Here is a 14,632-nt window from a genome sequence, read left to right as displayed (position 1 = left end):
TTCTATTGAAAACGTTGAGGATAAATTCAAAAATAAAACAAATCTGGGTGGCAATGCAAATCAAAACTGCATTTTAAAACTAAAGAAACTTTCATCTGATGACAGTGCAGTGTACTTTTGCGCTGCTAGTACACACAGTGCTGTGGGTTCCCTTCCCTCTCAGCAAAAACCCTGGTGTATTAACATGCAATTACAATGAGTGGAAACTGGAGCTTTCAAGATTCAAAAACAGTGCAGATGCAGAAGCATCATAAAACCATCCTAAAAGTGCTCCATATTTTCTAAAGCAAGCATACAACCACACAATAGCTTTGTGGACACAATAATCATATTGAATATTTAAATTATTCAATTCAATTTCTAATCTGAAGGGAAAAACAGCTGATCATTCATGTTGTAGTTCAAAAAGTGAACAACAGAGGGAAGTGTTGTAATTGTGTGTACATGTACCTTAGATTTGAACCCAGTAGGACATCCTCTGTCTAAAATGGAAACATTTCTTAAATCTCATATCTCATTCATTTGGCATTGGCAACGGCATCACAACATCACTCTGTTCAGCATACAATTTTCTCCAAATGAATTCATAAGGCCTCAACATGAGTCAAGTTATGATCAAATTCATTTTTGCAACCTGTATATGTTCTTCACTCTGGATTCAGGGTATGTGTTCTTGTTTCTTTTATATATAAAACCACTTCACTAATATATCATCTGCTAAACTACAGTGAATTCCAAACCAAACTCATCATCACCGCTTAAACTGCCTCAATCATTTTGTTTTTTGTAGGTTCTACTCTCAGTGATAAAGTTCATCAGAAGCCTCATGCCATGCTCGTGAATATTAACCAGTCTCCAGCGCTGCTGTGCTCTCATAACATCTCAAGCTATGATCGTATCCTGTGGTATAAACAAACCCAGGACAGACAGCTTGTTTTTTTGGGATATCTTCTTGGTTCAGTGTCTCAGATAGAGACTGAAGTCACAAACAAATTCGATCTAGATGGAAATGGAAACAATAATGGGAAATTAACCATAAAAAACCTTGAGTTTAATGATACTGGCACATATTTCTGTGCAGCATCTCCACAGTGCCACATGTGGTGTATCATCTCTACAAAAACCTGCTACATTTGGCCACAAAATCATTATCAACTCACCTGAAAAGCAGTTATGTCTTATGATTTAATCTATCACATAATGTGGTCCAAACATCTGCAATAGTTCAGCTAACAAAAATGCGGGACCCACTTTATATTAGTTGGCCTTAACTACTATGTACTAACATTTTAATTAATCACTTGATACTTTGCACTTTGTGTACATACATGTCATTACATTGTACTTACATTTTTAAATAAACCTACATGTAATTACACCTGTAATTAATTTCTGTAGTTACATTTGTAATTACACTGTTGACACTTCCCTTTCACCTAATCCTACCCTTAAACTTACCCATACCACCACACCTCATCACCTCGACATGAGCAAAAGTGTTTTGTTTTGCAATTCAATATGAACACAATAAGTACATTGCACTTATTTTTTGAGGCAAGTACATAGTTGTTAAGGCCACCTTAAATAAAGTGGGGCCAAAATTTGTTCTAAGAACATTTTGCTAATGTTCCCATTAAGTTGTGGCAACGTTATTTCTGAATGTTCTCCCCTTTTTTCTGGGTAATGCAAACGTTAAGGGAACATTTGATTTTGCAAACATTATGGGATTGTTCCTTACAAAATGTTTTATGAACATTCTGGAACAAGTAGTAACATTTAAAAATGGGTTAAAATGGCCGGGTTCAGATAACACAATATTAGCGTGAAATTGGCCCAATCCATGTGACGTAGGATATCGCAACGCTATCCCAAATCGTAAGTATTTGTACGAGGTGGCTAATTCATACGAATTTGTATGACCTCACTCGTATGAATTTGTACGATTTGTCTAAACTGAAGTGACGGGTAGGTTTAGGGCGGGGGGTTAAGGGTAGGTCATTCGCAAATATGCAATAGAGGAAATATTTGTTATTATTAAATATTATGATGTTTCCTCGAGGGACTACGACAGTGAAAAAAGATAAATGCTGGCGAACGATAGAAGAGGCGAGGCTCTTCAGCAACCTGGCGAATACTGGAATTAGCATTAAGCTAACACACCGCTTTGGTAGTCAGTTGCTAGTTCCGCCTTCTCTATGACATCATGCATGTTGTAAAGATGGCAAACGATGATTGGTCAGAACCAGTGTTGGGGGTAACGCATTACAAGTAACTTGAGTTACGTAATATTACTTTTTCCAAGTAACTAGTAAAGTAACGCATTACTTTTCAAATTTACAACAAAATATCTGAGTTACTTTTTCACATTAATTTGACTGACAGCTCTCCTGACCCCATGTTGAGAAAAATAAGTGAAGAGGCGTTTTGTGTAAACATGAGGGTTATTGTTGTTCTAGACTAAATGTGGCCATTTATTCATCTCACTTACACAATAAAGATTCAGTACTCCTCAAAATTAATAAAATCAGTGAAATGCAAAATCAGAGTACTATGCAAACCTCCAATAATTAAATGTTAAATAAAACAACTATTTGTATGCATAATCTACCTTTATATTTAATTTACCAATGTCTTGCTGCTGACCTTTGATGATGAAAATTACTAGATTTTTTGTTTTTATTGGTAAAACTTTTTTCTCCGGCATCCTATTCTACCATTATCCAGAATGACAGCACAGCAGAGCTGCGCCCTCTACTGTTCATGCAAGAATTTGCATTTTTATCTCAGCCTGGGGCTTATTTCAATTTTGGTATGAAGAGGTCTTTACCTTTGCATAAAAATATAATTTTTTTGTTATAAAAAAACCCCAAAAACAAGCCCAGCCCAGGTGAGAAAAAGTAATGCAAAAGTAACGTAACACATTACTTTTCTTAAAAAGTAACTAAGTAACTCAATTAGTTACTTTTTAAGGGAGTAACGCAATATTGTAATGCATTACTTTTCAAAGTAACTTTCCCCAACACTGGTCAGAACGCAATGTGTAGTCTTGTACATGAAACGACAAGAGTTTACAGGGTTTTTCCTGCATTGAAAATTTTTTGGAGGCCGCCAAGACAAATTTTTGGCCCGCCAAAGCCTTATTTGATGAGTTATTGTGATTTATGAGTGTAGAATAGATGACTGCTGCACTTGTGATACGGCCATGTTAACTGAGTGACAGAGAGAACAAGCAGAGAGCTCCTCCCCCACGCGCTCTCTCTGTCTGTCGATGTCTTCTCATATTTCACATATTGGCTCATATTTCACATACCGGTATTAATCAAAATCAAAAGGTCGGAAGACCGAATCTATGTTGCACGTGCCGCATTCGGACATTTTTTTCCTAGAATTACCGCTGGGTTTGAACTGCGCTCAAAAATCGTTGACTCTCCTCTGACCAGCTGACAAACCATAGTTTCAATAAATGGGAAAACATTATATTCAGTTATGAAGTGTATTCTGTATTGACAAATCTTTTGCGATGTTCTAACAGACGGGATTCGCACACAACGCGTCTGCTAATGTCCGACTCCTTTGAATCTAATCGTTTTAGCGACTGGTTAGAACAACTGATCCGTCCAACACTGAACTAACGAATCAGTTTATTCATTTATTCAGAACACCTCTGAAATGAGAACACAAGTGTGCTTACACAATTTAGCAAGAGTGGATAGTAAGAATTAGTTTAATCACCCACAGTCATTCAGCTTATTTATGTTGACAATGTGTAGTGAAATATAATTTAGTGTAGACTGGAGTGAGGTGAGACCAGAACAAAGTTGTTAGCTAGCTGATCATTTGACTAAATTGTATATGGTAGAAAATTAGGCTATTTGTTAATTTTTTAATGCTACTTTTTAATATTGATTATACCAAAACAATTATCAGTAAATATTGTAAAAAATGAGGATCATAAGGAACAAACATCAAGGTAGAGATCATACATAATATCAGATGTCAAAATAAGATAAGCAAAAATTACAAATGGTTTCTTTGCATTTATTTTAAATGTATTGTCAGTATTGCGCTCACAGATCACGTAGGTAGAGTACTTTTTTAATGTGTGTGTGGATGACCATGTCTGTCAGACACCACCAAAGACCATTTTTGACCCAGGAAAAACCCTGGTTTAGTAGACAAAATTGCATAATACGACAGTGGCTATCGTAACAGACAACAATATTGTGTAGTCTGAATTGTAATTAGACAAACGTCCAAATAAAACATTTCCATTCCTTGAACATTGTATAAAAAAGTTTATAGTTTTAAAATATAGTTTAAAATATAGTTATAGTTTATAAAGTTTTCAAAATATTGGCACAAAAACATTATTTAACACCAGATAACTTTGAAGAAATGTTCTATTAATGCTACTGAAAGAATATTTGCTAATAACTTTAAGAGAACCTTCCCAGAATGTTAAAGTTCTGAGAACGTTCCCTGTCAGCTGAGATGTCTGATGTCACTTCCTGTGTCTTTTAGCACAAATGCCTTCAGTTGCGTCTCTAACTCAGAGCTCGTTCAACATGATCAGAGTTTTAATTTTGGTTATTGCCTCTCTGTTCTGGCAAAAAGGTAATTAATTGGCTATCAGTAGTATAAATATTTAAAAGCAAATACAATTTTAGATTATTCATAATAATTACATAATTTCCTTTTGTCCAGGATCTGCAAGTAGCAGTAAAGTTTCCCAAGAACCTCCTGATCTACTGTTGAATCTTAATGGCACATTGGATCTCAAGTGCAGCCACAGCAGTAATGAATTTGTCTCTATTTTGTGGTATCAGCAGCTGATTGGAGTTTCAGATCTTAAACTCATTGGATATGTGTATTATAAAAACCCAACTACTGAGAAGGAATTTACAGAGCTCTTTAATGTGACTGGAGATGGAGAAAAAGCAGCATATCTTCACTCTACAAAATTAAGGCATACTCAAGACAACGGCATGTACTTCTGTGCAGCACGAGCACAGTTATAAAAATGAGCATTGTGTCCCACAAAAACCTTCTGACATCTCACCTGTTACATCCTTACACATCTGCAAAGATCAAAATCTGTACAATTTAATTTTGTGCATCAACTTTGTTTTCTGTCGAATGGGGGCAGTGTCTTCACACACTTGTTTTCTCCGTGGCATTCTGGAAGTCTATTTGATGAATCCACAACAGACCTGTCACTGCTAGCAAAGCACTCACTATAAACGCATAATGTTCCCGAAACTCTTTCTATATTTAAGTTTGACGTCATTAGTCTCAGGTAATGTTGATTCTTTTTTGTTCAGTCTTTCAACGTCATTATATTCTTCATAATAATACAACTTCAAGTTTGTAATAGTGATTTTTGTTCTTTCCCCAGGTCAAAAAGTGGACATGACTGTTAACCAGCAACCTCATGATCTGATAATAAATGACGGAGAATCTTCTGAGATCAAATGCTTCCACAAAATCCCAGACTATGACCGCCTGTTGTGGTACAAGCAAACCCAGAGCAAAGAGTTAACATTAATGGGATATCTTTTGGGTGAAAATGGATACCCAGAAAAAGCTTTCGAGAACAAAATTAAAATAGAGGGGGATTCCAATAAGTTTCGTGGCTCTTTAACGTTGATCAGTCCTACATCAGAAAACACAGCTGTTTATTTCTGTGCAGCCTATTACACAGTAACACCAAATCGGTTCCCTCCCATACAAAAACCTACTACTTCATTAATATTATGTCCTACACCTGTGATAAACCACTACTAGATACTACAGTAAAGCTCCGTTCCAAAATCTAGTGAGTTGGCAGGCATCTGAAGTCTAAGGTAGCATCCTAATTTAAACTGACTTTTACAGGTAACTGATTACTCCACAATAAGTTAATGTGATTCGCAGCTAATGACACAATTCTCTAATAGCATTAAAAACAATACATACAAAAAAAGTCAAATAGTAATTTTAATTAGATTAAACCTAATTAGACTAAATTACAATTAGACTAAAACTAGACCTTTCAGTGAATAGCAAAATAACCTTCACACAATAACCTAAAGGACCTTTTATCCACTTTTTTTCATTAAAAAATGTGTGTATAGACTTTTAGTGTATAGAAGTATACTTTAAAGTTTACTTTAAGTGTAACAGTAGTAAACTTTGAGTACACAAACTAGTTTACAACTACATTTTTCATTTGCAACTAACTTATAGCTATACTGAGAGTTAATTAGTCAAATACAGTACTTGAAGCACTTTTTTATTTAATAAAAGTACACTCTCAGTAAACTAGGTAAAACTAGTAAAACTACTAAATTAGTTTTATACTGCACATATACTACGTTTTCCTTAAGTGAACTTAACATCATACTTATAGTTTACTGATATATTATTTTGAACTTTAATGATATGTTCCTATTTAAGTATTCATTTTTTTATACTTGAAATATACCTTTAACTGCACTTTTAATAGATTTGAAGGGAATGTACACTACCAGTGAATTACACAAAATTCAGACAGACAAAATATGTAGCACTTTTTTAAATGAAAGTATGCTCTCAGTAAACTATAAAGTATATTAGGAGTTTAAAATTACTAAATTAGTTTTATACTGCACATATACTTCCAAGTTTTCTTTATAAATCAATATTTTCAAACAATGTAAGTTCATAAGACAGTATGTAAAACTATGTGAAAAAAGTACTGAATAGGCTACTCAATCAAAAGAGAAACAACTAAACTCAATTCAGAGCTGATTTAGAGTCGAGTTTAGAGTCGATTTGTTGAAATAACCAGTAGGGGTCTCCTTTGAGCCTAAATAAAAAGTCAGGCTTTACACAGTGCATTGCCAGATTGTTTGTTTTAAGTGGTTTGTTCACACACCCTGTTCAGACCTCTCTCTCACACACACACACACACACTGTTGTTCATGCATGTAATTCCTCCAGCACTGAATCAAAATGACATTTATAGTGTGCTTGATTTATTTGTCAACACTGCTATTCTGGGTCTCAGGTAAACTTTCTTTATTTGGTCCTTCTGTTTATAGGTTTCTGTCTTACCAACTTCCACTAATAAATATATTTTTGTCTGTTTCGAACAGGAGAATCATTAAGTGACAAAATTCATCAGACTCCAGCGCATCTGCTAACAAACGCTGAGAAAACAGTTCAGCTCCGTTGTTCTCACACCATTAAAGACTATTATATGATATTATGGTATCAGCAGCTGAAGGGCGAGAGTGCTCTAAATCTCATTGGATATGTATATTTTAAGGATCCAACTATTGAAAGCCAATTCAAAAATCAGTTCAACGTTACAGGAGATGGTGCACAAGACTCTACTCTTAACTACACGTTAGAAAGGAATCTTGTTGTGAGTCCTGCAGTTTATTACTGTGCTGCCAGCAAAGCACAGTGATAAAGACGCTTCAAACACTCCGACAGAAACCTTCTGTTAAACCCCTTTACCACTAAATTATTAGCACCTGAATAAACCCATAAATCCCACCCCACCCCCCAAAAAAATCCTTATAACACAATGTAATACACCTATATCGAGTTTCTTCATTGAGATAAATAAATCATAATTTTAAATAAAAATTAAATGCTTAAAGCATGGCTCGACATTAAGCCTGTTCATGTGCTTGTCCTTCGGAGAAGTAAATCTGTCATTCACTTTGCTTGTCTGAAAAAAAAAAAAAATTCCACACTATTCTCACCAGTGTTCAATCAGCTTTGACATATTTAAATCTGCATTCTGATTCTTTTTTTAATGAAACTTATCATATAGTTTACATACTGTTTTCTAAACTTAACAATCCTATACGATAGATTTGGTAGTCCACTGGTAGTGTACATTAGGAATTTACTTCAAATCTACTTAAAGGACAACTCCGGTGAAAAATTAACCTAGGGGTAATTAACACATGGTTACTGAGTAGATGGTTCTCTGGGATGCGTTTTCATGGCAATCGAATGTAAAGTGTTTTATCTCTAAAAACAGATGAGCTTATAACGCTAGTATATGGGGCACAGAATAAGTAAAATTAAATCGCCACTAACAAGGCTCAAAATAGCCTCACACTAACACGGTAGCATAATGAGGGTCCCTACATGCAAACTGAAACATTGAGAACTTTGTAAGTGTAAAAACAGTTTAATAAAAAGATACTTTATAAAAGACAGTACATTACACGTATACAGACAGGAGCCATCTTGGAAAACAGTTTCGACAAGTCTGCAACTACATTAATTAGCAACTAAGTGAACTTATAAGTATACTGATAGTTTACTAGTTGCACTAGTTGTATCACTTTTATTTTATGAAAGTACACTTTGAAGTACACCTCTCAGTAAACTTACAAGTATATTAGATTATATTAAACTAGATTAAAAAGTTAGTCGAGACAAACAGATAAAAGACAAGATTTAAAAAAAATTTAAGTTCATAAGACAGTATGTAAAACTATGAGAAAAAAGTACTGAATAGGCTACTCAATCAAAAGATAAACAACTAAACTCAATTCAGAGCTGATTTAGAGTCGAGTTTAGAGTCGATTTGTTGAAATAACCAGTAGGGGTCTCCTTTGAGCCTAAATAAAAAGTCAGGCTTTACACAGTGCATTGCCAGATTATTGTTTTAAGTGGTTTGTTCACACACCCTGTTCAGACCTCTCTCTCACACACACACACACTTGTTAATTTATGTAATTCCTCCAGCACTGAATCAAAATGACATTTATAGTGTGCTTGATTTATTTGACAACACTGCTATTCTGGGTCTCAGGTAAACTTTCTTTATTTGGTCCTTCTGTTTATGTTTCTGTCTTACCGACTTCCACTACTAAATATATTTTTGTCTGTTTCGAACAGGAGAATCATTAAGTGACAAAATTCATCAGACTCCAGCGCATCTGCTAACAAACGCTGAGAAAACAGTTCAGCTCCGTTGTTCTCACACCATTAAAGACTATCGCGTGATATTATGGTATCAGCAGCTGAAGGGCGACAGTGCTCTAAATCTCATTGGATATGTATATTACACAAATCCAACTATTGAAAGCCAATTCATAAATCAGTTCAACGTTACAGGAGATGGTGCACAAGACTCTACTCTTAACTACACGTTAGAAAGGAATCTTGTTGTGAGTCCTGCAGTTTATCACTGTGCTGCCAGCAAAGCACAGTGATAAAGACGCTTCAAACACTCCGACAGAAACCTTCTGTTAAACCCCTTCACCACTAAATTATTAGCACCTGAATACCTGAGCTGCATTTCCTTTCCCTGGGTCTCTCACACACTCACACACACACACACACTCACACAGCCCCTCCCCTCCGTGTACACCGCGTCTCCATGAGAACGAGTGTTCGACGTTGAAAGCAAGTTTGCGAAAGGTTGGCATCTCGTGAACACCTTTACATAATCACACATTAAAAAGTGGTCTAAAAATATTTTTAATTCTGAATATAATTTTGTCAGTGTGTTAATGTCGACCCGAGAAGTGATTGCTACTTTAGAAAGTTAACTAGTCGCCAGTTTGAGGTAAAATGCACTTGGGTTGTCGATATCAAAACACTATATGTGATTCAAATATTAAATAATGTTATGTCATTTGTTTACTCTTACACTGAATGTTTGCTGCTTCAATCCAGATGAGTAGGCTATTGTATAGGGTAAATTTATTATAGGGTGTGAAACTTGTACAGCTGTGGTATTTGTATAGGTTTAGCTCAATTTAGGTTTAGCTATAGATTTGTCTTTTAGCTCAAAAATGGGTTGAATGCATGCGCTTCATGTATGTCTTCTTTAGTCTGTTGGCTCTTTAGGTTTTTTTACTGGCACAGGTCACTTACACATTTTGCACTGTGGAGTGTTGAGACTGTTTACATATTTGCCCATATGTACATTTTATGTACTGGTTTTATTTTTGAATGAATATTTTCTAAAATTGTATGATGATTTTGTTGAGTTATTAGGGGTTCAAGCATGAAATGCTGAAACCCTATTGTAATTGTAAGGATTCGTAAAACGCATCGTGCAGGCCAAACCGTAAGGCTTAGAGACATGAAACCTGGCCAGATGGTAGGCCTCAGTTTGGGGACAACCTATCAGAGTATGACCCCGAATGGCCCATAGGTGGCGCTACAGCAACCAAAAGTTCAAAATTGCTCATAACTCTTAGACTGTTTGTCCCAGGGTCTTATATCCTAGGAATCCTTGGCTCAGGGCAGACAAAATGGCTATCTCCGATTTTGATGTAGGCAGGGAAAATTTTCTGCCATGTCGAATTTTGTCCAAAACCTACTTTTGCAAACTTGTCCCTGGTTTTTCGCCCGATCGGAACCAAACCAGTCTAGGACAATTCTCTGGACTCTCTAGATCAATAATTATCGAAAAAAAGTTGAACTTTTGCATTTGCGTGGCTGTAACAGGGTCATTTAGAAAAGGGGCGTGGCAAAATACACTAAAAAGCCTATAAATCCCAAATGAAAACTCAGAACTTCACCAAAATTGATAAGCATATGTGTCAGAACATGATGAGGAAGCATGCAGAGTTTCATGGAGATCGGACCATAGGTGGCGCTATAACTGGCAAAAAGCCTTCATTCTTATTAGAGGTTCAAGCATGAAATGCTGAAACCCTATTGTAATTGTAAGGATTCGTAAAACGCATCGTGCAGGCCAAACCGTAAGGCCTAGAGACATGAAACCTGGCCAGATGGTAGGCCTCAGTTTGGGGACAACCTATCAGAGTATGACCCCGAATGGCCCATAGGTGGCGCTACAGCAACCAAAAGTTCAAAATTGCTCATAACTCTTAGACTGTGTTTCCCAGGATCAAGTGTCTTATATCCTAGGAATCCTTGGCTCAGGGCGGACAAAATGGCTATCTCCGATTTGCTTGCCCTTCAGGCGCCAATTTCGAGTAAATTGCATTTATTTGAAAAACCTATTTTTGCTGACTTCTCCTAGATTTTTGGCCCGATTGGAACCAAACCACTGCAAGACTATTCTCTGTGGTCTGTCAATCAATAATCATCCAAAAAATTTAAAATTTCAATTAACGGTCGATAAGGGGAACCAAAATCTTTGATGGCCCTAGGGCCATTTTTACTAAAATGGTTATAAATTGTGAACGGAAAGATTTTTTTGCTAAACTTGGGATACATGTTCATGAGCTCATTTTGTGGTCACGTGAAAAAAATCATGACAATTGGCCACTTGGTGGCACTTTAAAACGGTTATAACTTGTGAACGGAAAGAGATATTTTCGCAAAACTTGGGACACATGTTTATAAACTCAATCTGAGTGACATGAAAAATATCGTGACAAATAGCCACTTGGTGACGCTATAACTGCAAAAAATCATGAAAATAGATACAAGCGCACCCAACTGTTAGTCTACTGAAAATTGGCATGCAGTGTCTTTGTCCAGGGTGCCATGATAGTCTATGAGAACATTGGTGTATCTAAAAAAACTGAGAATACGTCATTGGCACAATGCCTTGAAGGAGCCTTAGAAGTTTCAAGCCCGTGTTTTTTTCACAGGAGTGGCCTCCTAAGAATCCTTGCCGAGTCCAACAATACCAAACATGCCAGGTTTCGCTTTATGGTTTTTGTAAGTGTCATTTAGAGCTTTAAAAAATGTTGGTTATCTTCAAAGCCGTTAGTCTGTTCGAGACAACAACAAAAAAACAAAGTAAATTTGAAAACAGGTAAATAGCTAAACAATAACGCCAAAATGTTAAAATTATGATAGGAACTGACAAAAAAATTTATTAAATCCAATCAATTTCAGCCATGGATCATTTTGATGCTCTCACGTGTTTGAAACGAACAATGATGGGACAGGCGAATCCCCGTCCATACTGTCAATGACCGTTCGCAAAGACCCGCCCACTTTAGTTACTGTTGCTATGTCTGACAAGCGACGCCACTCTCACACCACACCAAGTTCTCACGCAGTGAAAAATAAATAGCGGATCAGAGAAAAGACTGCGCGCTGACAGACAAGTACTTTTGATATGAAACAAAGTCTCACCTATCAAATGTAGTCATTTTTTAGAGACATTTAAACAATAAAAACCATTTTGTGACTCTTTAATGTGTCTGATAGATCGCTGTAGACTCGAGACTCAGTTAAAGCTGCTTGTGAACCGATCATCTCTTCCTTCTAGTTAATTTATATCATTAAAATAAACATGAATGAACATAAAAGGAATGTTGTTTTAAAGTGCTAAGACGTCAGTACACTTTGTTTTTCAAATTTAAATCCTCCTATGTTAATCTACTAACTTTCCTGACTGCTTTGTTGGACAAAATGGCGGATTATGATTAGTCAGATCGCCTGTCAATCAAACTCCCTGCGAAGTGTCAATTGAGAATAGGCTTGTTTGAGATGAGCAAAATCTGTGCAGAACCGATCACCGGTGATCAGCGCGAGATGCATGCTGGTTACAAATGTGTCCGAGTGCGGTCCGCCTTGCTCTGATGTCATGCTGACGTATGTCAAAAATATCTTGCGAGCGCAAGGCGCACATGCCAGATTCTGCAGTCGCGCGCAGTTGCTCTCCACCGACTGCGCTGATCAAAAGCATGATGGGAAACGACTTGCTGACGACAGCTTAATGCTCATTGGTTTAAACAACTGTGATGTATTGTTCTCTTTTAAAATGTTTGATTTTAAAACTCTAATATCATGTTTTATGTGTATATGTTGTTTGTGAATATTCCCAAACTATCTGACAGTGCGATCTCTTTGGGTAATGCAATTTATTTTTTATAAAATAAAAAAAAAACATGTCTGTATTAAAGAAAGAAATATTGATAAACATGTATTTGGAATGGAATTAAATAACAAGTACTTTGGGTGTCTTGTTCATTTTATTTATTTTCATATAAAAGCAACATAACTTGAATTACATCCAGTTTATTAGCAAAACTGTGCACGAGCATGAATCGCGTGAATCCCGCGATATCCATCTTTGATTTCGCAGGTGTCAGATCCACTGTGAGTAGAGAGAACTGTCCGGCTTGCCTGTGCTTTTTTCACTCCTCCCCTCACTGCAGCCGCCTACTCTCGCATACATTTCAGGCGAGGCAAGGCGCATCTCAAACAAGCCTATTGCCTGTGCGCACAATCCTGATCTAATCAACACATAGGAAAGCCCGGAAAATCCCACTATAATGTAAGAGAGCATCTTTTTTATGTATTTGGACCTAGGCCTAACAATGTTTTATAGTGCGCTGTCCCCATTGTTTTTTGTTGTTTTTTTGTTTTGTTTTTGGTGAGCGTAGGCTACTCCTGATTTTGTTAGTCATCTAATGTCTTATATGCTGTGTATGATCATATCCTGCCCTATTCATGGTAGCCTACTCGCGGACATTGCGTCATCAATTGCGTCATCAAGGGGCCCGCCTTGATAATCCTACTTAAGGGTCCGGTGTTGGCTCGTTCGTTACGCCACTGAATATAATTGTCTAAACTCCTTATTAAAATTACATATTTACAACAAATCTGACACATATATACAGTATGGGCACATTTTGAGTACTACTAATAAAAGTGGTGGAGATCAGGCAAGACTATAAGAAGAATCAGGCAAAAGGTGCTATAACTGTAAAAACGCTTTAAAACCATATATTTCCTATGGTAAACTGCCTGTATAGGCTGTAAATCGACTTTTTCATCTATGATGGCAGTTGTTAAATGCTTGCTAAATAAAACTTAATGTCTTTTGATGCTTGTGTGTTTAAAGGCCTTAAAGGCCTTAACTGCTTGAACCCCGATAAATGCTGCTTGCAGCTTTAATTATTATGAATCTTGCCCCTGACAAATAACCCAAAATTACAAAAAAAGACTAAAACTAACACTAAAACGAATAAAAACTAAACTAAAACTAAGCATTTTCAAAAAATGTAAACTAAACTAAACTAACAAACCCACATTAAAAACAATCAAAACTGAACTGAATTTGAAAACAAAGTCAAAACGAAATAAGAATAAAAAATAAGGAAAAATGCGAAACTATAATAACCTTGAACTGCACGTATACTACGTTTTCATTAAGTGAACTTAACATTAGTTTATTGATATATTATTTTGAACTTGAATGATATGTTCCTATTTAAATATTCATTTTTATACTTGAAATATACCTTTAACTGTACTTTAAATAGATTTGAAGTAAATGTACACTACCAGTGAATTACACTAGTTTTCTTTATAAATCAATATTTTCAAACAATGTAAGTTTATATTACAGTATGTAAAACTGAAAAAAGTATTTAATAGGCTGCTCAATCAAAAGAGTAAACAACTACAAGCAAAGTATACTAGGAGTGCTTAATTATACTTATAGGCCAAATATACTTAGACCTTTATGTCAGTATAAGTCAAGTATACTTGTGTAATTTAAAAAGTGAACAAAGTAAATTTCTCTGAAGTACATAACTGAAAATACACTTTCTTATTTTAAAAGTAGTATACTAATAGCACACTTGAATATTTTTTTTAAGGGCATACATGCTATAGGCCTAATTTCTTGTTTTCTCTTACAAAGCAACTCCATTTAAAAGCTAGTTTTGAACACTTTTTTTGAAGGAGGGACTAA

This window comes from Gobio gobio (assembly GCF_949357685.1).
Source record: "Gobio gobio genome assembly, chromosome: 13".
NCBI classification, from domain to species: Eukaryota; Metazoa; Chordata; class Actinopteri; order Cypriniformes; family Gobionidae; genus Gobio; species Gobio gobio.
This window is presented reverse-complemented; position numbering follows the sequence as displayed.